We start from the raw sequence: 26,214 nt of genomic DNA on the forward strand, positions 1-26,214 counted from the left end.
AAATCTATTAATGTAGTTATTTGTTGGAAAAGAATTCAAAACAAATGTCTCTGAGGAGGAAGCTTAGAAGGCCTAAGGGGACTGGCAATAAAACATCCAATTTCATTTATAGGACACCTGTCAAAATTCCTGTGGCCTTGGTTGTGGCAATTATTTATTTATTATTAAATTGCCTTATCCCTGTTCCAGAAGGACGGAAATCAACATTACATATGTCCTTTCTGATGGCAATCTCAATGGGCAGGCCACTGGTGGGATAGTATGGAGATCCTGTGGTACACAGTGTGTGTGTATATATATATATATGTCGGTGGGTTTTTTAGGTTTGTGTTTTTTTTTTTTCCTCAGGGAAACACAGAACATGAGAAATGCCCCACTGGGTCAGATCAGTGATCCATCTAGCCCACTGCCCGGTCTCTGGCAATGGGCAGGAGAAGCTGTTCAGGGAGAGTGTGCAAACCTGGCCACTTTCTGTAGTTCACTCCCCTTTGAACTTCCCCAGCAATCACAGCTATTTTATTTAGGGTGCTAGAGGGTATGTATCTGTATCTGTGTATGTCTTTCAGTATCCATGTATGAACCTGATGTTCATGAATCTCATGTCTTATTGAACATGATGATGCTCTCTGACTCCACACCCTCCTGGGGCAAGAAGGCCTAGAATCATAGAATGTGTTGGGTTGGAAGGGACCTTTAAAGGTCATCTAGTCCAACCCCCCTGCAGTAAGCAGGGACATCTTTAACTAGATCAGGTTGCTCAGAGCCTTATCAAGCCTGGCCTTGAATGTCTCCAGGGATGGGGTCTCCACCACCTCTCTGGGCAACCTGTTCCAGTGCCTCACCACCCTCACTGTAAAGAACTTCATCCTAATGTCTAATCTAAACCTACCCTGCTCTTGTTTAAAACCATTGCCCCTCGTCCTATCACTACATGCCCTTGCAAACAGCCCCTCCCCAGCTTTCTTATAGGCCCCCTTCAGGTACTGGAAGGCTGCTATAAGGTCTCCCCGGAGCCTTCTCTTCTCCAGGCTGAATAACCCCAACTCTCTCAGACTGTCTTTGTAGGAGAGGTGCTCCAGCCCTCGCATCACCTTTGTGGCCCTCCTCTGGACCCACTCCAACAGGTCCATGTCCTTCTTGTGCTGAGGGCTCCAGAGCTGGATGCAGTACTCCAGGTGGGGTCTCATGAGAGCAGAGTAGAAGGGGAGAATCACCTCTCTGGATCTGCTGGCCACAGTTCTTTTGATGCAGCCCAGGATGCAATTGGCCTTCTGGGCTGCAAGCGCGCATTGTTGGCTCATGTCCAGCTTTTCATCCATGAGCACCCCCAAGTCCTTTCCCTAGAGAGCAGGGCTGCTCTCTATCACATCATCCCCCAGCCTGTATTGATAATGAGGATTGTCCCGACCCAAGTGTAGGACCTTGCACTTGGCCTTGTTGAACTTCATAAGGTTTCATAAGGTTTACCACCCTTTGCGTAAAGATGGACTTTTAAAAATCTGTTCTAAATGGATGTCTTACTAGATTCATTGAGTGCTGTCACCCTCAGCTTCTTGTATTGTGGGGTTTCGTGAACATCTCCATATTCATGTTTTATCCACTGTCTCCATGGTTTTATAACCCTTATTCAGCCTTGGTCTTCTCTCCTGTCAGGGGAGTACTAGCCTTTTTAGCCTCTTTTCATAAGGCAGCTTCTCCATCCTCTCAGCTGTTTTAGTTGCCCTTCTCTAACCCTGCTATATCCTTCCTGAGGTGTGGAGACCTGAGCTGCACACGGCTGCTGTGGGTGCACTGGGGTATTATATAGAAGTAAAACAGCACTTTCAGCCTTGATCTCAGTCCTCATCCTGATGAGATAGAAGCATCTTCACGGTGTATGGTGGATGTCTGTGTTGCTATATATGCACCAGGACTAATAGCACAAAGCTGCAGCCGTTTCCCCATCAAAACGGCAGAAAAATCCCTGAAAAATCTATCAGGGGATATATGGATGCTACTGAAGACTGAATTAGCCATTTATCCTGGTGGCTGCTGTTTTTCAAATGGGGTAAAGGGGACCAAAAAAAAAAAAAAAAAAAAGCTTTAAAACCTGCCTGAAGCTCTTTTCATAAAGTCACATGGGTTTTTTTCAGCATTGTGAAAAAATAACACTCACCAGGAAAGGCCCAAACCCTGAACGGATGCAAAATTGCTAGGCGCAATTTCAAATGAGGAATTTTTAAGTCTCTGAGACCTGGACTTCAGCCACCTTCCTCCAGCTCTCCCTCCCTTTCCTTGCCCCTCTGGGCAGCATAAGGGCTCCAGAGAAGGAAAGAAGACGTGGTGACTGGGGCCCTAACTATGGGCTCCTATTTGTGGTCACCAGCTGGGAATCTGCTTCAAATTCATACTAACTTATTTTTCCTCTTAAAATGATCCTCCAAAAAGGTAGCAGCCAGAAGCAGAACTCGTGGCAATCCTGCTCAGCTGAAAACCTGGCTTGTGAGCCTCAGGAGGGGGAGAGCGGTTCAAAATTCTGAGACAGAAAGTTATTGCAGAAACCACACAGTTTTCCTGGCCCTCTCCGATGGATTTTTCCACCAAAAAAAAAGGATGCTTTGGCCTAGTAGCTGTGACTTGAGGTTCTGTATGCCCCGGCAAAGAGATCTCTGCACCAGGCTTCCTGTGAAAACCACCGTAGGCGAAGCTGATCTGTTCCACACGGGCACACAGAGGGAAGGAGGGAAAGCTTGAGAGGACGGAAGCATGGACAACTTCTACAAGAAACACCCTGGCTGGAGGTGCACACAGAACCAATTCAGGATTGAATTTCAACCATGTCGCTAACTAAACTTCCTGTAACTCAGCAGCTGCACAGCTGAACCTGCAGGATTTTCTCATTTTTCTCTGGTCTCTCCTCAGCGCAGACCCCCCCACTTCTCCTCTGCCCTCCAGCGGGGATGAGCTCCCAAGGCCCCCCCGGCTTGGGCTGAGCGGGCATGGCCAGCCGAGAGTATGAGGTGCTGCTCCTGCTTCTGAAGTCGCGGGGAGGAGGACACTTGGCTGAGCTGTTTCCAAGGCTGCCGTGTGTTCGCCGCTCCGCTGTCTCTCTCTCACAGCGGCTTGAGCAGGGCTGGCTCAGACAGCCTGTGAAGGCACCTGAAGGCGAACGAGCGAGCGCCATGCCTGCTCCTCACTCCTCCACACTACTTATAAGGACAGAGTGGGAGCAAGTTGCAGCAAGACAAGCCTCTTGCCTCACAGGGCCGCAGTCTGTAAGACTGGAAGGGCGTTAACACATTGCACCCACGTACAAAACCCCCTTGCAGAGGACACAGCCATGGGAAGGATAACCTAGAGGGGTCAGAGTCCTTGCCGTCTGCAGTTACTCCCTGCAAAGCCTTGCTTTGACCTGCCTGAGCCTTCTTACCCTCAGTAACTCTCCCAACACTCCTTCCTCTGCTCAATCCCACCTCCATCCTGTGGGAACGCTGTAATTCACGAGGCAGGGCTGCCTTGGGGGCCACAGTTTCAAGGTTATCGGCTGCTTCATGCGTTACGTGTCAAACGCTCTGGCTGAATTGTTCTTTCCTGATGCTGACAGCTCTGGCCAAATAAATATTTAATAGTTTATGGTGGTGGGAATTCTTCAAAAATTCTTGTCCTTGCTAAAGTCCCCCCAGAGAAAATGAAAAATCTGCCACTCCAAGGTTACTAGCAAATACTGCAAGCTCCAGGGCTTGCATCTCTTGGCTTGCACGTCAGTGCCTGGGTGTGGTGCATGTAAGCACGCCTGTTCTGCTTTTTGCCGAGCTATGGGGGTAATCTGAACGGTCCTCGCTTTGCAACCTCCTTACATATATATGGACTAGTTCTTACAGTCCAGGTCTTACATCCCAGGTGTGTATAAGGCCTCTGTCTTGTTTACTGCAGGTATGGAATTTGCAAGTGTTGAAACAGCCTTTCTCCACACAAAGGATGGATGGATGGATGGATGGATGGATGGATGGATGGATGGATGGAGTTCATACTGGATTGGGCTTTGCATGGCAATCTACTAGAGATCAGTGAACGTGATACTCCATACGTTAGTCATTCACAGTGGGAATGTGCCCTAACATCATGGAATCATAGAATCATAGAACAGCTTCGGTTGGAAGGGACCTTAAAGATCATCTAGTTCCAACCCCCCTGCCATGGGCAGGGACACCTCCCACTAGACCAGGCTGCTCAAAGCCCCATCCAGCCTGGCCTTGAACACTTCCAGGGATGGGGCATCCACAGCTTCCCTGGGCAACCTGTTCCAGTGTCTCACCACCCTCACAGTAAAGAATTTCTTCCTAGTATCTAACCTAAATCTCCCCTCTTTCAGTTTGAAACCATTACCCCTTGTCCTATCATTACACTCCCTGATAGAGAGTCCCTCCCCAGCTTTCCTGTAGGCCCCCTTCAGGTACTAGAAGGCCGCTATAAGGTCTCCCCAGAGCCTTCTCTTCTCCAGGCTGAACAATCCCAACTCTCTCAGCCTGTCCTCATAGCAGAGGTGCTCCAGCCCTCTGATCATGAAACCCCTCTGGCTTTGGAAGGTGACCTTCATGCTACACAAGGAAAATAGGAATTTTTTGTTTTTTTTTTTTTTAAATTCTACAGAGTTACATCTGTCTCAAAGCTTCTCCTATTTCATTTTCCTGATAGGCCCCCATTGCTAATAAAGGACTAGGTACCGTTATTAGGGCAAGGATATTTTTTTTGTTGAGCTCTTTGTTTTTCTGTTGGCCAGGAAGAATCAGCACTGGTTATTTAAGCCTTTATGTATAATGGCTATTCTGTGTTTCCATACGCAGACCTGCCTCTTTGTGATTTTCTGCCTCTTGATGCTTTTCTGCCTCTTGATGGTTGGCTGGTCAAAGGCATTCCTATGTTTCCCTTAGACCTTTATAAACACACGTAAATATACTTTAGATCAACCTGGACCATCATCTTCTCCTCCTGTCTTCTTTCGGTAATTGACCAAAGTGAACGATGCAGGCTTGCAATATCACTTTATGAGATGCCTATGAGCCTTGCCCTGTGCACGGGGATGTGAGAACCAGGGTCAGCAGCTTTGAAGCTTGCAGGCAGCTGAAGGAAGACAGCCATATGAAAAAGAAATCATACGAAAGAGCATATAATGCAGGAAAAGGCAACCAGTAATGTTGGAGCTAAAGACTGGAAATTAACTTTCCAGAAAAAGCAGTGAAGAGAATTAAACAGAAACTGAACTCAGATCTCAGGTTTTCATATTTAAAATCAACTCTTCATTAGTTCCAAGCTTTTTCACCCAGCACTTAATCAAAGGAATAGCCTTTTTGCATCCCCTCTTTTCCTGTTCAAGTTGAGCACTGCATCTTGACCACAACCTATTACTGTCACGCTGATTTACCTTTCTGGCATTAGTTATGGCTTTTGCATCCATTTCCAGCTCACTGGGTGGTTAGTTTAGCCTTCCGGCATTTAGGGGAAGAGTCCAGTGAACATAAGTTCCAGCAGTGGCAAATCCAAACATTTTAAAACAAGAAGTCAAAAAAAGGAGAGACTTTGAAAAGGAAGGGGAAATACCTGCATTTAATTTCTGCACATGAGCTTTTAGAATTCACGTTACTTAGTCTATCCTCACAAGTTTGAGGGCAAAGAATGCAGATTTTATATTCGACCCAATTAAAACCACATGACTCCCAAGCTCACCTTAAAATGACGATGCAGAACAAAGCAACCTTAGTTCTTTTCTCTCTGATCCTCAGCTTTTCCTTTCCAAGGTCTGTAACAGCTTTACCTGTTGCTTGCAGATGCCCATAACTACTTCATCACTCAAGAGCAGAGCATAGTGCCTTGTAGGATCACTAGTGAGGCACTGCAAACAGCACATAATTCTTTTTGTGACAACCTCTAGCACTGAAGTCCTGAGAGGAGATGAACAACTGGTGAGCAACCTTCTCGCAGCTGAGCCACAGCGATGTGAAAATGGCTCAGGCATCTCAATGGCTGTGATGTTGCAGGTGACCAAGCAAACAGGAGAAGCTAAGCCGTCCCCAAAAGCCCTGGATGGGTGGAGATCTGGCGAGAGATGCTGCCCCAGCTGCTTGCTGCTGCTTCCCTGTATTGAAAGCGGCAGTAACTGCTGTGGCTGAGGCTGGTAGCTGGGACCAGCTTGCCCCAGAGCCCCCAGGAGCCCGCATTGCACAGGCACGCAGCTGGTTGGCCCTGAGGCCAACAAGGCTGCAAAAATGCTGGACTTTTGGGCCTGCCCTTAGAGAGCAAGCATATCGATTGCTGCAGCGTGCAAATGTACAGTTGCACTCCGGTGGCCTGTGGACAGCTGTAGAGACAGGACTGTGCAGATGTGACTACAAATATTGTCTACATGGGCAGTTTCACTTACTCACAAACTCTACCATGCCTTTACACTCAATCCATATTTTAAGGTCACCAGAGCACGTTAAACTTGAGCTTTTTCCTGCTGGAATGTGAGGGCAGTTCTCCTGCTTCCTTGTGTTCTCTGTGGATCCTGTGTGCCATCAGGACAGAAAAAAGGAGCCAAGTACTGAGCTGGCATATTCTTATTAATGCCAATCCAGGAGTCAAAAAACCCCCAACCTGTTCCACCAATGTCCCTTTGCTCAGTCTTATAAATGATCAGAAACTCCTCATTTGCTCCAGAGGCTTCCCAGAGTTCCTCTGGACCTTGCAGTCCATCTTTCTCTAGCTTGTTTCTTTTCACTACAGCCTCGCTTTATCCTTCCCTAGCTTTACCTTTGTCATCAACTGTTCTCACCTTATCTGCTTTTTGAAAAAGTGAATCTTATCTGCTTTCAAAACCTTCTTCACATGGGCAGAGTCCTGATGACAAAGCGAAGGATCTTACTCATTCTCATAATCATGAAAAGCCACAGAGGGGACTAAGAAAAGTAGGGGGGGTTGTTTGCTGAGGGTGTCATGTATGCTGCTGCAGCATTTGTGTGTTGTCTGTGATTTTGAAAGATGCAATATACACAATAAGCAAAGAACAAACAATAGGAAAGAATGGTGTAGTTTCTGTAGACAGTCAAAAATAGTCTGCAGAATTAATTACTTCAAATGGTTAGGCAAGCTGACACAATTTAACATCTGTGGATTTTATTTTTTTTTTTGCCTGTGTCTTAGCAGAGATAGCAGTGATTGGCCAGGCTTTCCACGGCCATGTGCATGTCAACTAAATGCAGAACAGCTGTTAGCTCCAGATACTTGCTGAGGATAGGCTTTCTGAGCCCTAGCAAAATGACGCTGATACAAATGTAGTATGCATGAGAGAGACATGTGCATTCAAAGGACAGGACATCGTGCCCATGTATACGTATCCAGGGACTTGCCATTGACTTGTTTTTTTAACTTGGCAACTTAAGTCACTGGTCTTTTGCTCCTTTTGGTAAAGAGCTTTGGGATCTCTCCTCCCTACCCATAAAGTGCATTATTACAAAGCAGTTCCCTTGATTGCCCTTTCCACAGGCAGACACTGGCCTTTTTCCAAAGGCATATTGCATTTGCATTGATCACACCGCTGACTATATGACCTTGTCATTAGGAAACATGAAACATAAAATATGAGTTACTTGTACTCCTTCCTCTAGTATTTTTCATTGTTTTATTTTCTGATCTCTGAAAGAGATTGCAGAGCCAGCAGGAGGTCTGTCTGAGACCCGCTGACACCATGGAATTTGTGGTACTTTAATTATCCAAATGATCTAAACAAAAGAAGTTAACAACTGAGTAGAGTATGATTGATTGTTAGCTGTAAACTGCAAAAATGCATTTGGCAGCTGCAACAGTTACATGAAACTCTGGAGGTTGCTCCTCTAACACCCTGACTTGGGCACCAGGGTGGATGTGCTGGATGTAAATAAAGCTGGAAGCATTTGCAGAAGATAGTTTCTGTACTCACAAGCATCCTTTTTTCTCTGTTCTTTTGCTGTAATGAACTACTCGGTCATTATGGTGGGCATCCTCAGCATTCTTCAGGTCAGCGTCCAGCCAGTGACTGTAACACTTCTGGGACTGGGAAAGAATACCAATATAAGATCAAGGGAGAATCAGGATGGAGGGAGACCTGGAGACTGCACAAAGCCATGAGTCTCATACTAGAAACAACACCCTGAGAATTAGTAATTCCCAGCAAAAGTGCTGATAGACCTGAGGCTAGAAGACCCAGGACTTGCTGCCTATCTATTGGTAGCAGAACGTCAGTGACAATACAGGAGATCCGGGTGAGATCGTGGTCCCTGCATCCCTCTTCCCCTGATCCTCTTGAGCGTTTGTAATTTTGTATTCACTTAACATGCACACTGATGCATCAAGCCCAGCCAGTCTGCGCATTGAAAAAGCACAGAGGGCACTGCTTTCTCCCACAGCACGTTAGTTTGTGGCTGTGAGTTCTGGTTTGCTGTGGATGCTAGAAGAATATGCATATTAAAAAAATGAAGAAAAGAAGAAAAAAAAAAAGAAAAAACCCAACACAAAAACAAACATAAAAACCCAATCCCTAAAACAAACAAAAAATAATTTCTTGGCTCTATTTGTGATAGAAAGGTCTGTCAAGGGCAGTTCAGAAAGCCCAAGAAGTCCATAAGCTGCAGCCTGCTAGAGAGTATCCTGGGGACAGAACAACCCTGTGCTTGCTGTTCCCTAAGCATCCTTACTGGCCATGAGAGACTGGCCTTTCCTGGCACCCTGTCTGGCTATCCTCTCCTTCTTAGGCCTTTATCCTGGAGGTGGAAGGAAGGCTTGGGTCTCAGGACACTTTTTCCGCTTTCACCTCGCTACCAGACTGCTCTTAGGAGCCAAGTCAGGGAGCGATGGGAAACAGTCTTTGTCAGGAAACATAAAAACAAACGTAGCTATACTTTTTGCAGTTTTTCGTAAAGTGCTCTTCTTTTCTTCCTTGAAACTGTAAGTGTTTAAGGAAAGTCACATAGAACTAGTTACTTGAGTGCCTGCAGTGATTTTCCTCACGCTCAGAATATACAAAGCATCCTACCAAAAAATCACAGAAAACTGCCGTAATGCAGCGCTTGCAACAACACCCTGTCACAGGAGTTGATCTCAGGACTTATTTGTGTATTTTTAGCATGTAAAAATATGTTTGTCAAAGTTTGCAGTGCTGCCAGTACATGTGACTTTTAATTCATCTTGCAGTACCAAGTATTTTCGTTAGCCAGAATTGCTACAATTGGCTTCTTAGAAGAATCTCCATTTTCTGAAAATAGAAACTAATGGGTGGTCACGAAAACTGAATCAGAGGAGGAGATGGGGAAGAGGAATCTGAAGCTGACTTGGCAAAGATAGCAAGCATTAGGAGCTAGGAAGACAGAGCTTACAAGAAGCCAAGATTCAGAGGCAGAGTTCACATTGTTTAGGAGAGGCAACGAAGAAACCAGCTGGGATGACTAAAAAAATGGTACGAGGTGCCCTAGATGGGAAACTGAGCGTTAGCCAGAACACGGGGGTGAAGCTGACAACCGGAACACACATAAAGTCAGAGGGAAATCTGGGCAGGGAGGTGGAGAGGAGGAAGAGCATGGACAGTTTGGTAAGAAGTGGTAGAGGGAAAAAAAACTGGGTGAAGAATCTTTGTCTGTACCCTATCACCTTCCCCCATGAAAGCCAAGATTTCCGTACCTTCCCATTGCTCCCTATCGCAAGGGTGAGGGATTGTTATTGCAGTCAGTCATTTCCATGATCCAAGTAACAGAGGGGTCTGTGTAGGTGGCCTAAGTGTCCCAGCTGATGTGTATCAGCTTGATGCTACAACATGGAATTTCTGCTTTTATAATCTGGATAACTATATACTGCACCCTCTCTGTCCTCACCGAAAAGGTTTCAAAATCAGGCCTTCATAAATTGGAAATCCCAGGGTTAAGATTGCCTGTATGCCTGTGTTAAAAGACCACTGTTAATTTTATGATCACATAGCACTCCGCAGGACCCTTGCCTCACCCAGCGCACAAGATGGATGGTGCTCACTTAATGAGCAGCTGCTCGGTATTTTTTCCCTTCGTTGTTCTTGAGTATGTCTCCATGCCTTATTGACTGCATACTATCTGCATTGAAGGCAATTACTTTCCTCATGAGTTTCACCGTGCTGCTTATCACTATAGTAACTGTGTGCCTCACAAATGCTAACTCATCTGTCTTCTCTCTTCCCTCTGAGGCGGCAGGGCACTACCTGCGTTTCATGAATGCAGAGCTAAATTTCATGAATGCAGAGCTGAGGAACGGAGAGCAGAAGCTGAAGAGAAGTCACAGATATCAAGTGTCCGTATTAGAGTGGGACTTCATGTTTCACGGCACTTGGTGACCCACAGCACTTTGCATGCTCTAGCTACAGCTTGCTTTGCCTTTAGTTCTTCAGTACCTCCCGCAATTTCAAAGCCTCAAGTCAGGCACCCGGAAAATAATGAACACGTAACTACTGACCATCTCTGAAAAGTCTGAATGACTTAAATAACCTCATATGCAAAATCTGTGTCACGAATTGGGACGGTATCTATTCATGCAGCTTGATGTTCATCTGCCTCTAACCGTTGACACCAGCCAGTCCCTCACCTCGTTCGTCATGTACCGTATGTTATAGGTGCATTTCCATGGATTACAGGGGCAAGGAAAACATCAGCTAATGCAGTAATACAGTGAACTAAAATCTCGCCAAATAAATGTCGCAAACACTACAACACAGGCCAGTTAGGTATGTATTAGCAATGTGATTACTCTACTTGCTTGCACATTTGTCCTTTTTCTCTACTCCATTATGTGTTTTAATTCTTTCTATATTACACCCCCGGGGTCAGGACTGTCATTTTCTGTATTTGCAAAGCACCCTGCATATCCTGAAAATGGTTTGAACAGCCTGTGAGATAGGTAAATACCACCATTTTAGACGAGGGGAAAATAAAGTATGGGGCCTAATTTAAAAAAAAAGAAGAAGGGTTATAATGATTGCACATTTTTTATTTGTACAAGAAAAGTACACAGTCCTGCTTCTGTGGCAGGCTGGACACACAGCTGAACACAGGAATGGCCTTTTGGGGCACTGATGTGCAGAAGGTGTAAATAATTTAGCACATACCTATTTTGGAGGATATAGATATATGTGATTCACTCAAAGTAACATAGGAAGTCAATCAATTCTTGTCATCTAATCAGTATAACAAAGGAAAAATATGTTTCCCTAAAATAGCAAGCAAGTCAGTCATGTGAGAGATAATACTTTAAATTTTGCTGAGAGTCTGTAAGTTCCAATAAGCACCAACCTTTCTCACTTAATTAGCCTCCTTAGGGAGCTACATTGCAGGTGTTTTCCATTATTTTCAGCAGAAGTTTAGCAATTTCGCTTCACATTGCCTTTTCTCAGGACAAACCTCTGCTTTCCAGCTGTGGATAGTTTTGTTTCTAAATTGTTTCTCTCTTCATCCCTCCCAGATCATTGGAGTGAAAAGCACTTTCTCCTCCCTGATCCTCCTCTTGTGTCTTCCTGTAGAAGAAAAAGCAAATGTAGGCCGGGGGAACAGTGCCGCTGCCTGAAATCTCATCTCTCTGGATGCTTACCAGAGGACAAATCAATGAAGGAAAGGATCTTTTTTTATCATTGGTAATAGCACAGTCCTGGCCAGATGCGAGGGAAAAATAAGAGTGTCCCGTAGAAGGCTTGACGGACCTCCTGAAAGATTATATTAAGCTGTTTTCAAGGCCTTATGTCTTATTTTAGCAAGTCACACACTCACATGCCCAGCTGCCCCCCACTCACAACACAGGGTGGGTCAGATTACTCCGTATGCCAAAATGGGAGTGACCTGTTGGCTATAGAAAATATCTGGGAATGTAGTTATGCAGAGCAGTCAGTCACGGGCTTTCTGTGGAGCGGTTCTTCAGCCCATAGAGCATTCAGAGCCTATGGTTTTTGCTATTGCATCCTTGCCTTTAGGGTGGGTCTCAGACACCCATTTTTTGCATCCATTCCTCTCCTCCCAGGCTGTTGGGATTTGAAAATTTACAGCAAGATTTTTTGTAAGAAAGAGTTGAAGAGTGGGTTATAAGAAATGAATGCTTTTCCATCAATTTAGCTTAGAAATTAGGTGCCTCTGAAAATGCTACTCTGTGCCCTGTGTTTCTAGGCATGTTGAATAAGTGACCTCTAGAAACTATGGGGCCTGAAACCACAAAAATATTCGTGGTAAATTCAAAATATGAACATAATCCCAGCTCTGCAGCTCAGGAGAGTCTCTGAGATCCTTCCCAAGCAGGTGAAACTGATGGGAGGCGCAAAGGACTATGGAAGTGGGTGAGTGTGAAACGGATAAAGTAACTGCAGACTTATAGTTACCAGTATTAATTTTCCTTCCTGGCAAGGACAATGGCAGAAGGTCTGCTTAGTGAACTCCCCTGGGATCTGTGGCAGGAGGTAGCTTGGAGTGGGGTTTAGCAGCTTTATCTGCAGGCACTCCTCAGTATTTTACCCCACTGACATTCTGCAGGGGGAGATTTGTGAACGTGATCAGCTGCCTAACTCTGGCCTCGGTAGTAATTTCCTAGCTGGAAAACTCTCCGAGCCCATTGACTGATTAGGTCATTTTAATTTACAGAAACATTAGGCCCTGATTTTTAAATCTGGCATTGAAAGGCTGCCGCTGAAATGTTCTTGCCTCCACCTCCAAGTTTGCTTCTGCCAACATTAAGCGTGACATAAATCACCGGATCTCTGACTAGCTGCCTCTTAGCAGTTGCTTTAATATCTGCGTACCGGCATGCGGGAGCGGGCAAGAGAAGACATGTGTCTGGGATGTGAACAGAAACCGAGCAGGCCGAGATGCCCTTTTCTGTTTGTCCCCTGAGGTGGGCAGGGGCACGGCTCGCACCTCTCGGCCATGGGATGCCTGTGTCCCCTTCCCAGGCAGGGACACGCGAGCAGATCACACTCCACTACCTTGCTCGGGTGTCTCCAGGGTGCCCCAGGGCTGGGAACCTGGATGGAGCCCAGTGGAGGTAGCCCATAAAAGGGCCTTCTCTTTACTGTGTACTGCTGTATGTTGTCTCTCTCCTGTGGTGCTGTGCTGGCTGGGAGCTGTTAAGGCCAGAAGGAAAGGTTGCGAGTAGCTTACATCCACTTTTTTGAAATCATGACACACACCCCTATCGCGATGGAAAGAAATGGTGGCTATGGCTCAGTACTTACCCTTCTTTGCCTGCCCAGGAAGACACTTTGCAGCCTCTACCCTACCCTAAAGAGAAAGACGCAGATCTAAAGATACAAATTCAACTGGTAAGTACTTGGTAGCTACTTTCCACAGTGTATGCACGGACACCGTGCAGGGGGAAGGAAGTGGAGGTGCCCTGAGGAGCAGCCAGCAGGAGCTTTTTGTTGGGTACAGCCATTCACAGGAGCTCATCCCAGCTGGGACCTGGCCCAGCAGTGGTTTGTAGCTCTCCTGTCTCTCTCGGGAAGCCAGAGAATCCCTGATGGAATTGGGAATTAAACTCCGATCTTAACTCCTTATCTTTTCCGGTCTTAGTCTGAGCCTTAGTTTTGTCACTTACATTTTCATGCACACTGTTACAATACGTTTATTGCTAAAACCCCTTCTGGATGTAACAGATCTCTCAAAAAGCACGTAGGCAATGTTCAGGAAATTTCCGTATGGTATTTTCTGGGTCATCTTATGGTATTGGTAAGTACAGTGGGGAAAAAAAACATTGGGTCCTTGGCATTAGTTGTTCATTATACAAGTAATTTAAAGAATGAATACGCTATAGGAAGTGTATGTGTATTCACATGTGTATAAATTAAGACATGTGCTCATCTCTACACATGTTAAATATATTAAGGTAATTAGTAACAGAGAGGCAAGATTCACTTTATTTTTCAAGATCTGTTTTATGGGATTTATTTAGGGCTGCAGCAGCAGCCCGTCTACAGCATCTAGCTTCCAGTGCAGCCAAATGAGTCATTTCCACCTACACTAACACATGTCAAAATGGTTCCTACTGTGTGTCTACCTATTAGAAATAAACAGAATGTAATTATATTAGTCGCAAATTCAGCAGCTTCTTTTACCTGAGGGTCTTAGAGCAGTGTAGAAATGTAGACTTCCCAGCCCTCCTATGGTGGTAAGGTATATTATATACATTGAGGCATACTATATACATTTTTAGATGGGGAAACTGAGGCACAAAATAGTTCATTTGTCTAATGTCACATAGCAACTCTGCAAAAAGAGGAAAACTAGACAGTGCCTGCTGCCATAGCTATGATGCCTACCCACTGGACAGCACTGCTATTAAATCCCAGAAATATTCTTTTTTTTCTCTATTTCCAGCTGGAAGTGATGGAGGATTTTTCCTTTCTGCTGCTTAGCTACCCCCTGACCTTTGGATAGTCTTTCTCATTGGCTGGGTGAATGCATTTCCCTCCAGCTGCCTGGATGCGAACGTGTCTCAGACCTCCCCCTCCGGCAGGATTTCATCAGCTGCCCTACCTCGACCATGTGTTTCTCTTCCCATCTTGCTGAAAGAAATTTTGTTATTTTTCCTCTAGCTAGAAAAAAAAACCCACATAAAAAGCCTTCAAGACTGATATATATTTTATCGATTCATTGCATTACTTAACAACTCAGTGTTAATTAAAGCTAACCCACTAATTACTGTAATTCTCCTTCTCTGGACTTTTCCACAACCTGCAGATCAGTGGCATTTGCTGTTCAAAACAGCTAAAACTAGAACAGTTAACACTCTGAACAAACAGGGATCTGAACTTGGCAACATGAATGTGCATCCACTTGACAAATGACCTCACTGCTACTAAAAACATCTTACTAACAAAAAACTTTCATAAGAAGTCTACTTGATATAAGGGGCTTTAAATCTTTAATTAAGACATTTGGCAGTGAAACTTTTGGTCTAATGGTATAGCGTCATTTCATACTACTACTTTGAGGATTTGAGTTCTAAACCTATTCTCAGTTTTGATTCCTGAAACAAAGGCAGCTAGAATAATCAGAGATGACGTAGGGGTTTTTTTTAACCTATCAACTTTTACTGATCCCATTAAATAGAATAAAAGTGTGTTCATTCTTGTCTGGAAATATTTTGCCAATATTCGCCTTTGCTGGAGGTGGAGAAGCGTTGACTGGAACAGAAGACACAAAAGAAAGAGAAGAGACAGACCTTGTCAGGCCATTCTGACCTGGATGAGGGGATAGAGTGCACCGTCAGCAAGTTTGCCGATGACACAAAGCTGGGGAGGTGGCTGACACACTGGAAGGCTGTGCCACCATACAGAGAGACCTGGACAGGCTGGAGAGTTGGGCAAAGAGGAACCTTATGAAATTCAACAAGGGCAAGTGTAGGGTGCTGCACCTGGGGAGGAATAACCCCATGCACCAGTACAGGTTGGGGGCTGACCTGCTGGAGGGCAGCTCTGTGGAAAGAGACCTGGGAGTCCTGGTGGACAACAGGATGACCATAAGCCAACAATGTGCCCTTGTGGCCAAGAAGGCCAATGGCATCCTGGGGTGCATCAAGAAGAGTGTGGCCAGCAGGTCGAGGGAGGTCATCCTCCCCCTCTACTCTGCCCTGGTGAGGCCGCACCTGGAGTACTGTGTCCAGTTCTGGGCTCCCCGGTTCAAGAAGGACAGGGAACTGCTGGAGAGGGTGCAGCAAAGGGCTACCAAGATGATAAGGGAACTGGAACACCTCTCTTATGAAGAAAGGCTGAGGGATTTGGGTCTCTTCAGTCTGGAAAAAAGACGACTGAGGGGGGACCTTATCACCACTTATAAATACTTAAAGGGTGGGTGTCAGGAGGATGGGGCCAGGCTCTTCTCAGTGGTGCCCAGCAACAGGACAAGAGGTAACGGGCACAAACTTGAGCATAGGAAGTTCCACCTAAACATGAGGAGGAACTTTTTTACCCTGAGGGTGGCAGAGCACTGGAACAGGCTGCCCAGAGAGGTGGTGGAGTCTCCAACTCTGGAGACATTCAAAACCCACCTGGACACGTTCCTGTGTAACCTGCTCTAGGTGACCCTGCTCTGGCAGGGGGGTTGGACTAGATGATCTCCAGAGGTCCCTTCCAACACTATGATTCTATGATTCTGTAACTTTTCTTGAATTACTTCATGGAAGATGAGATCAAATGGACTGCATAAAATCTAGAGTTCTGTATCAGGCATCAGGGTCCTACATACAGTGCAAAGGACAGAGTTAAATTTCCTTTTTAATGGAACCTGAACAAACCATAGCATGGAGCTTTCTATGTTTAGCCTATGATGAACCAGCTGCAAAGCACTGAGGGTTAGGTGAGCCTTAAATCCAGCTCCTTGGTAGTCTACCAGGAGACACGTTCATCTTTTTGTGAATCCACTATCTACAGTCTTCTCTGAAAGGGCTTAGGAGAGGTCACCCTTTTCCAAACTGCTAGAGGGCAAGGTGGGATATCTCCTTTTCCCCATCAGCATACGTTGCTGCAGGGAGGACCTGCTGAGAATACTGGGTGCCTCCGTTCAATTCTCCCCCCAGTCAGAAATGCTCAAAACTCTGACCTCTTGGGAACGTGTCCTTGCTGCCATGGTATTTGGTATTTATGAGAAATAGCTCACTTGTGAAAGACTGAGCTTAATTCACAGGAATCTGTACAAACAGACAAGATCTTCAGATGGAAGGTACTGCAGAACTGCAAATTATTATATTTAATCATAGAGCTCTTGAGACTTTGCCCTTTGAAGCCTAGAGGCATTCATTAGCAATGTCCTCGTGTAATGCTGAGCTCTTAGTAGAACATAATGAAGATATCCTCTGGATGAGGGGAAAAGAGAAACACTGCATTTCCTCCCAAGGGAGAGAGCATAAGAACTAAATGTGCAATCCTAACAGATACTTTCCTTCAGGAGAGATGAGTTTGTGTATTTCTTCCAGTACCAAAATGAATTTACCAGGAATTTTAAGACAACCTTGCGCTCCTGCTGATTAGGGTCTCCAGATGTTTTCCTCTTTGTAAGAAAATGCATCCTGTCTCCCTAACAGACTATGCCAAATTCCCACCTACAAGCATCCCTAAACACGAGGAAAGTTTAGGTTAGATTTAAATTCAGACTCCTGTGCTAGCATCCATCCCGTGGTGGGAATGTGATGTTGGAAAGCTCTCTTCATGGGGATGTGCTTTCCACCATTGAACCTGGGGTCCCCTATGACCCTACGTGCTTGCAAACCTGTACAGTGAGATAAAGGGGCTCATTGGTACAGCAGAATCTTATAGCTGTGGTGCACCCGGGGACAAAGAAGGGACCCGCAGGCGCAGGCTGTGCTCTAACCCACTCGGGCCAGAAGCCAAGCAGATGGGCAGGGAGCTGGAAGCAATCATCAGCAGTGCAGGAATGAGAACTCGTTCCACTTTTCCGTGTGTACAATTGAAAACCGTGGGTTTGAAACCAATTTGCTGCAGAGAGCAAAGCGATTAAAGAAAGGGTGTACCTAGAGCGCAGTTAGACGTGCAGGCACAGCACAGGCAAACACGGCGAGTGCTGGGAGCAGAGGAGCTGTAACAGCATGGACTTCAGCTGCTGACATAAACCTGCAAGTTATTTTCTTTTTTGCTTAATATTCATCACCCACCCACTCATCCAAACAAAAGAAAAAGGCCGGAAAAGACTGTCAATTGCAGCGTGCTTGCAAATTCTCTTCTTATCACCCATCTTTACTTCTGTAAACAATTTCTGTGCATTATTAACATTAAAATACTGTACACATGGAAAAATCATAACTAAAATGTACTAGTCAGGGAACTGGTCCCAAGGACACGTAAATATCAAAACCTCCTTTGAAGTTTTAGGATCAGCTGGTTAAAAAATTATTGGAGTGGATACGAGCTTTCTCCTGGAAGGAAAAGAGCTAGCAGTAGGCCAATGAGGGAGGCTTTGTGCAATTTTTGACCTTGAGGGGGTTCTGGAAAGCAGTGTATTTACTTAGGATTATTTGAGGGGCTTGGCAAAATGAACAGTCAGGGTCTTAGTCATCTCTGCGTGGGAATGGTGTACGCTCCCTGTGTAGCAGCCTTGAAATGAAAAGGCTGCCTGCCTGCCTGTCTGCGGAGCAAGGGGGCTGCGGGCTGATTCAAGATGGAGGCACTGCTCATTCTGGTCCAGATTTGTTATTTCACTTCTCTCTCCATTCTTTCATTTTCCGTAACCCGCAATAAATCATCCGGTCTGGAATCCCATGTTTTTCCCTTTGCATTTGGACACCATCATTCCAGAGAGCCCTACTCTCAGCAATGAGCTACATAAACTCATGTGTGTGTGAGTGTTACAGATTATTAAAAGTTCAGGAGATTATTAATAGAGTTTGGGGATACCTGTAGGTACGTTGTCTAAACAGATAGATGAACTGGCAGTATCTTCAGTCGATCTTTCTAGGTGGAGATTTAGTGAGTTGAGTGACGACGGGTGCCCACGGAGCCGCCGTCAGCGTGCTGACAGCGGGTCTGCCAGCCCCCAGCACTGCTCTCCGCAGTTCTTCCTCCACCACAATGCTTCTGACACCCTGCTCTAAATCTCAGGGATATATTGGTCTGCCAACCGCAGGAAAATTATTTCAACGGCATTACAGTGCGCACGCCACTGCGTGTACAACTCAAACTCTAGCCTGCCTGGAATTTTCTTTCACACTTCTCTGCAAGGATTTTTTTTTTCTGAGTTAACAGCACAAAAGACATCCCTTTATTACTTTTTATTCCTTAAATTGGAATACCTTGGCTATGTAAGTAGTAATATGGAGAGGGTGTGTGTTTATTAATCTGACGCATCCTGCTTTACACATCTCCTGCACCTGCTGGAATACACCTTTCCAGAAGGCAAAGAAGGAAAAGGGTCTCTGCCTCTCTTCACTGGATATTTTTCCTTCTTTCCTTTTTTTGTTTTTTAGAGTTGGTAAAAGCAAAGTACTGGCTCCTGTGATGCTTCTGACACAGGATGATTTATCACGGTTGTGTAAGGATTAGCTGAAGGGGTGGGTTTGGGTGTTATAAATGGGATGTGAAAGTCTGGATTCCCGGCTGTAAGCTTGGCAGGGTTAACTCGCTCGGCCCTTTGTTCTTCTTAGACAAATAAAATGAGTTTGCTCTGAGTGGGTGGTAGAAGGGTGTATTTTGGATGAAGTCTCAAACATGAGGTTCTATGTGGATGTTTAAATACTCTCTGGCATGTTGTGTGAGAGGAGGGATGGGCGAGGGAAGGAGCGGAGCTCTGCGGCTGCAGGAAGCTGTCTAGCCCTGCTGATGCTGGAAACAGCTTTGGAGACAGCCCACCAGGCAAATATTTGACTGCTGAGAAACCCAGGGCAGTGTGTTATGTCCTTGTACAGTGAAAACAGAGTTGTTTCTTTCTGTGGGCTCCATCCTGTCTCTCTGTATGTAAGCAGGGAGGTTAGGGAGAAGATGCCTGAAATTTTCCATGCTTTACAGCCCACCCACAGCAAGGCCAGATGGGGCTGTAATTAAACATCCCGAAGGTGGAGAAGTGGTAGCTGAGCCCTCTCCCTGGCTCAGGAGGGGTTGTTCAGCTTCTTACTCATCCTGCTTTCCTGCTGGCGTGCAGCAACAGGGACTGGGGATCCTGTATACCGCTCCTTCCTGGACCAGACCCAAGGAAGGTGGCTGCGTGTACTGCCCTCAGGACCCCTAAACCATCCTGCACGGCTGAGACGTGAAGAACGTCTCTAAGAACCTCTGCTTGACCACCACAGCTCTGCCTTCCTCATTGCTCTAGGTGATGGGAATGGCATTAGGGTGGTGATGGGAACAGTATTAGTGCAATGGGAACAACGGTCTGGGAACACGGACTAGAGCTTAGTCTGGTCAGCTTGTAAGATAGTTTCCGTGTAGCAAAAATTATTTTTAAAATGAGAGCAAGGAGAAATGTGATAAAAATAATATTAACAATGTGCAAATCCTCCTGCAATGCAAGAAGGGGTGAGGGAGGGAGAACACACCCACAGAAGGAAGAAAATCCAACTCGGAGAACTGAAGAGGATAGGCTGACTATAAAAGCAATGCAATCAATATCTAATAATCAAGAACAAAGAGAAACAGAGTAATGATTAACTTTTTAGCAGTATGTAATTGAAGGCTAATCCTTCAAGTGAAAGGAAGGCTGAGCAGAATTCAACTTTCTAACCCTCATATGTGGGAACTGGAGCCAGAGCTAAACCACTAATTTCTGATATTTTTTTTTTCCCAATGGTTCATAAATTTAAAAAATAAAAAAGGAGAGAGCACCCTCTGAAATCTTATTAAATGTTTTGTAAATGCTTTTACAGCCATTGTAAAGCTTCCTCTCGCTCGCCGGCCCCAGGTGGGGCTCTATTTAAAGGAACAGGCGACCTCTGCAATCCCACCAAGGTCACAGAAACCCCCACAGCAGGCTCGTGAGGAGCCGTATGGAACAGGCATCACGGCAGGTTGTTGCTCTGTTCTCGGGGGGACAGGAGTTTTGTTTCCGCACTCTGCTCTCTCCTCTGAAGGAAGGGGCTCGAGATGGCTTGTCTCACTCAGAGCTGGTGGTTGAGTCAAACTCAACAGAATGATCCGCGTGAATCACTGCATCGCCGAGTGAGTTACAGTCACAAGTGGTTTATCCCAATTACAAGTGAAAGAGCAAGAATTGCTTCCACTGCTCTTCATCCTTAACAGCCTGCTACACTTTATTACAGAGCATGTACAGGAAGAAGAGATACACAGGTAAAAGAGCAGCTTAATGATCACAGCAACTGATCACAGGTCTGATCTTCCAAAGTCGTTACCAGATGCAGAGCTTCTCTGCTTTGTACTGTTGAGGCTTCCTCGCGCAATGGCAACAAGCACACGAAGAGCCAGGCATTTCCTGTGGCTTTTCTAAAAAGTGCATCTGTATCTATTGAGTCTTTGGAGTGTTAAAAAATCGATGCTAAGCCAACTTCCACAGCCTTTCCCAGCAACATCAAATTAAAGGAAGGCATGGTGCCATAATTTCCCATAGCTGTGTGTACTGTGTTACAAATAGAAAGCCTACTCATTATTCATAACCGACCAAGTTATAAAATATCTGAATCTCTCACACTTTTTTTTTTAACATGTAGGTTACCTATTTTGGCTGGTCCTTTTAAAAGCCAGGCTTTTAAAGCAAGGCTGTAGTGTAAAATGAATGATGATCACTCCTGACTGTACTAGCAATTACTTCACCAATTCCTCTCCAAATGTGTAATATACTAATATGTGAAGATTATATTCAACAATGAGACAGACTGAATGCTGCAAGGGAAGTAATTACTTTTGAATATCATTTTGCAGACATTATGAAGTCTCTGTTAAATGAGTTTATGAATGTTATCAGAGCTGACGTAAGCACATCTGTTACCAACTTTGTCTAACTACATGCAAACTGCTTAGTGACACCACATATACTGACAGATATTTAAAATCTGTGCAATTTTACAAGATAGGTTTGGTCTTGAAGAGGTATCAGTATAGTAATAAACTTTTTCAATAAAACGCAAAACTTAAAACTATCTATTTTTTTTTATTGTCCCAATAATTACTGCTCTGTGTGGAAGACAGCAGAATAAAGGGAGTCATGCCTTAATAGAAAATGTCTGGGTAGAAGAGACATAATTATAATTCTCTTGACTGGAAATCTAATTCTAATAAAGGACTTGGGTTTGGCTAAATTTCTTAGAAAAGATGGTATGCTAAGTTAATTGTTTCCCCAAAATTAAAAACCAACGGAGAGCCTGTTGTTCTGTGGGAATAAAAGCACTTACACAAGAGAGTCATGGAAACACATAATAAGAAAAGGTAAGCGATCTTTCATTTGTGTAGTCTTATAAAAATGCTGGTATTTACCATTCAATTATTATGCTATAGAAATAATGAAATATATATGGGAACAATAAAATTAATTTTTCATCCATAGCAGTATGGGTTGTCATCATCCCAAGCTTTAATAAACTAGGTAGGCTCCGGCATGGCATGGCATGGCTAGTGCTCTGCCTGAAACAGAGATCCTTCGAAGGGTTTGAAATTCGTGATCGAGTTGCTCAGGTGAGCCTCTGAGGGAGCTCTCAGCATGAGCAATCGGTGTAATCACTCCTCAGCTGATCCCTCCAGGAAGTGGATTAAATAATGAGGTGTCTGTGAAACCTGACTGTTGGGCTCTTCCAGTAGCCCCTTCCAGCCTGTTGTTCCTGGTTCACTTTTGCCCCCAATGCTCTGCCTAACAGGGAAGGAGGTTTGTGGGGTGCCTGCCCTTCGTTTGCCTTTGTGAAGGAAGGAGGCAGCTCTAGTCCTTATGTTCTCCTGAGCATGTCTGTCTTGGTGTCCTGAGAGCAAATTATGGCTTACACTGGTGGAGGATGTTGCAAACCAACAGAGAGGTTGCAACTGGTAAGCTTTTTCTATGCTAGTCTGCAAAGATAAGTATTTATTGCAACTAATAGCTACAGCACCTTAACCAAAACTGTAGCAACTCATGTGTTTATTTCTGGAGGTGTGTGGGTCAGCTGTTCTCTGTGCTGGCCAAGTGTTCTTGTATGTCTCCACTGTTTTATAAGAAAGCAAAACAAGTCTGTCCTATAAAGATGTTACCTGAGCACTCTAGATTTCTGCCACGACCGTATTTGCAGCATTAAATTTTGTTTTAGGTTACTTGCTAAGTAATCTGTACTTGCTGTGTTTCCTCTGTTTAAACAAAATATATTGAAAATAACAGGACAGATTCTTCTGAGGCTCCTGATATTCTCAAGGGCACTGCTTTTTAAAAAAACATAGATGAAAGGAAATCTTCAGCCAAGCAGCTGCTTAGGTGGTAGCTTTTTGTGCTGGAATCCAGAAGACTTGAACTCAGATTTCATGAGTCATCTGTAATTTGTTGCATGTTGAGGTATATCTTGCTTTCAGGCTTTGGGTTGAAATGTGAGCTTTCTAATACAAATAGGCATGCAGGGATTGGCTTTATAACTCACAGGTCTCAGACTGTCACTGGCTTTGGATTATGTCCAAGTGTGACATACTGTCGGGGACTGAATGCTTTAGATAGCAGACGGTATACCAGCACCATAATGCTAACGGACTTCTAAATGCCCAAGGTAGTAAATTTGTTACCAAAACTAAGAGGATATTCTGTCAAAATATCTACAACAACAGCCTTAGATCTGCACTGCGCTTGGTTTTGCTCTTGCCTTTACTCTGCTTCCCCCTTCACTCTGCTCTACAGCACTGGTGTGCCACGATATCCACAATGTCCTCACTCCAGTAATGGAGAGAGAAGCGTCAGACCAGAGATGCTGCATGTATCAGATCAACAAGAGTCTGTAGGTCCTTGGGGAGGGCTGTGTTGGGGAGGTAGATCCCATAAGGTGGGATGGTCTAGGAGGAGAGCCCGATCCTGCTGCAACCTCCTCCAAGGGATGACCTTCTCCCAAGCTTCAGATCAGCTGGAAAGTGACCATGAGGGAGAGGAAAGGGAGAAATTCCCTGCTCACGTGCCCCACCTGTGAAAAGTTCACTTATTCTTTCTGAAAGAGTTAATAGCATTCAGACAGCTAGTGGTATCCAGATACTGTGTTTTGGCATTGTTACTGGGAAAGAATCAGATGTTATTGCTTGTCGTTACTTCTTCGTCCCTGGCAGGCAACACTCAACACATGACAGGAAAAAGACCAGCGATTCCAGCATGGAAAATCTCCAGGACCAATCTTTCCCATATAAGAAATAGAAATCCTAGCTTGAATGCCTGATATCACAGCTCCAGAAAAATATCTCTAGACGTTACACAAGTCAAGAGAGTGACAGAAAGCATTCTTCTGCGTGAGACATGCTGTCTTCCATGTGGTGATGAACAGCATCTCTTACCTCATCAAACACTGGGACATTTTGAGGCATACCCATTGATGCTGTTCATGGCAAATAAAGTGATGCTAAAGCAACAGACTTGTGCATACATTCAGCATTGGAATTTTTTGGGGTTATTGCAGCTGCTATGGTTACCAGTCACGCGGTTGGCCACCTTCTGTAGTGGAAGTGCAGAGTGATTATACTGTACATTGTGTGAAGAAGTCAGATAGACCTTGGGGGTGGTGTGTGGTGGGTGTGAGTTTCCTACCCACTGCAGAAGGAGCTGGAATGAAAGTTCTCTGAAAGAAATACATTTCAATGCTAATATTGTCTAAATCTTTGTAAAGCAACTGTCTTTGACTTTTCTATTATTTCTAAGGGGGGGGGGAAGTAGCAAAGCAGATATGCACCAATCAACCAATTATCCTTGCAATTAATGCAAATAAATGTTGATCTTTTCATGCATGAAAATGTGGAGCTGATACCACATACGTTCAGGCAAAATAAGTAGTCCCCTAACTGACAGTATCCTCCTATATTAACTCAACACTGGAGGGAAAAAATAGACATTACAGGATGTTCTCTGTGGACCTGCATAATCTTGTTTTCTTGTATGTTCTTTCCCTCATCAGAACCCACTTTTTTTTGGTTTGGTGAGCTGTATCTCTCCAAAAGACCTAATTAAAAAGCTTTTCTTATACAGAAGAGGTGCTAAGCAATGTGTCCAAAGGAATTCCTTATCTACTGATGTGTGCAGTTGCCCCCCTGCAATGAGGTGTATAAAAAAATATGCTGCAACGGCTGTCCACGAGTTAAGATGTAGTTACAGATAGTAACTGCTTAGCAATAATCAGATGTGCTTTTGCTGTAGTGCAGAAGACTGAACTTCTCTGAAGTCAGCACTATAAGACCTTTGAATACTAGGGTGCATGCTGCAGGATCAGGAGACAACAACGGTTGTGTTTTCACATGGAAATTGTCTCTTAGAGAAAGGATAGAGCGAATTGCTGGATTTCATAATATTGCTGTAAGTGTGTCTGCAGTCCTGTAGGCTCTGGAGTTACTGCAAAAGAGCTCAGGATCTCAGTCCCCCAGAGTCCTTAGCTGTGATGTGACACTGCACCATCATCAGAGATAAGCTGCCATAGTTGTCTTTCTACCAGTCGTGCAACAACTGCTCCTCTTTCCTTCACTTTTTCTCAGCCTAACTGGTCCCAGGCCAGTGGAATATGTACAGTCTTCTTTATTGGTTCTTCTTGTCATAAATAAGCAGGTGATTCTGCTTTGCTGACAAAGGCCCACTGCTTCCCTGTGCAAGGGTACTGCTGCCATCCATCTGTACCTTCCAGTACCTGAAGGGGGCCTACAAGAAAGCTGGGGAGGGGCTGTTTGCAAGGGCATGTAGCGATAGGACGAGGGGCAATGGTTTTAAACAAGAGCAGGGTAGGTTTAGACTAGACATTAGGAAGAAGTGCTTTACAATGAGGGTGGTGAGGCACTGGAACAGGTTGCCCAGAGAGGTGGTGGAGGCCCCATCCCTGGAGACATTCAAGGCCAGGCTTGATGAGGCTCTGAGCAACCTGATCTAGTTAAAGGTGTCCCTGCTTACTGCAGGGGGGTTGGACTAGATGACCTTTAAAGGGTCCTTCCAACCCAACACATTCTATGATTCTATGATCTGACTCTGTACAGACATGAAAGCTTGTTCAAGAGACTATTTGGCCTTGCCCATCAGCCCTGCAGAGGCAGGAGGTGCTGCTTTGCCAGGCACTCCTGCAAAAAGGCAGGGAGAGCTTCCACAGTGGCGTCTGGATTGACATGGTCTCTCCTGCCTCTCTACTGCGATGCCCCCTTCCAGTTAACCCGTCTGTGTCCCCACCTACTTCTGCTGCAGTAGCCAGTCTTAATTTCTTTATATGTTCTAGGGAACTTTTGGAGTTCGGCATTGACTTTATCTATAAGAGACACATAATGAGTTTGAATTACCATTGAGTTAGTTACATTATCATCCCTTTGGGCAGAGATTCTGTTAAAAATTAGATTGCCTCCAAAGGTGGGGTTTTTACCTCTAAAAAGATCAAGTGCAGACTGGCCTTCAGGAAGGAGACAAGCCCTTTTTGCTTGGACATTGTAGTTTAAATAACCGTGTTAATGAAAGAGCTGTTCACTTTCCCTACCCATGGATATTCTTCCTGACTTTAAGCTGGCAGTATGCAGTTGCTGAAAGAAACGTGAATTTCTTCTTGATGACATTGCAGCTGTTTACAAGATAGGCTGTTTCCAGGTAGCTCAACATCCTGTCTTTTGTTGCCATG

Source organism: Rissa tridactyla, chromosome 4, assembly GCF_028500815.1.
Source record: "Rissa tridactyla isolate bRisTri1 chromosome 4, bRisTri1.patW.cur.20221130, whole genome shotgun sequence".
Lineage (NCBI taxonomy): Eukaryota > Metazoa > Chordata > Aves > Charadriiformes > Laridae > Rissa > Rissa tridactyla.